This window comes from Numida meleagris, unplaced genomic scaffold (genome assembly GCF_002078875.1).
Source record: "Numida meleagris isolate 19003 breed g44 Domestic line unplaced genomic scaffold, NumMel1.0 unplaced_Scaffold410, whole genome shotgun sequence".
Taxonomy (NCBI): Eukaryota; Metazoa; Chordata; class Aves; order Galliformes; family Numididae; genus Numida; species Numida meleagris.
The window spans coordinates 36,820-37,213 of record NW_018364630.1 but is presented as its reverse complement, the minus strand read 5'-3'; positions in this window follow the sequence as shown (position 1 = coordinate 37,213).

Sequence of the window (394 nt, the reverse complement as noted above, 5' to 3'; positions counted from 1 at the left end):
AGAGCGCCGCACGGCTGCGCTACGACTCGGGGACCCGAGCGGCAGCCCTGCATCGTCCCCCTCGGAAAACACGACGGAAGCCAGGCGGCGACGCCGTACCGGCTCCGCTGAGCCCGGCAGCGGCCCCGCGCCGGCCCCGAAAAGAGCACGGCGAGAGCCCGGCGGCCTCCCGCCGCGAGCGCACAGCCCCGAACGACTCCCGAGCGCTCACCGCCTCCACGGTGCCTTTACCGCCTCAGCTGCTCACCGGGTGGGGCCGATCCTGACCGCCAAGGGTCTCACCGCAGCCTGAAACGACACAACAAACAGAAAACGTGAAGCAGAAACCCGAGGCTTCGTTTCAAAAGGAGCCCCTCGGGGCGTATTCCAGCCCCAGCAGAGCCACGACCCAGCA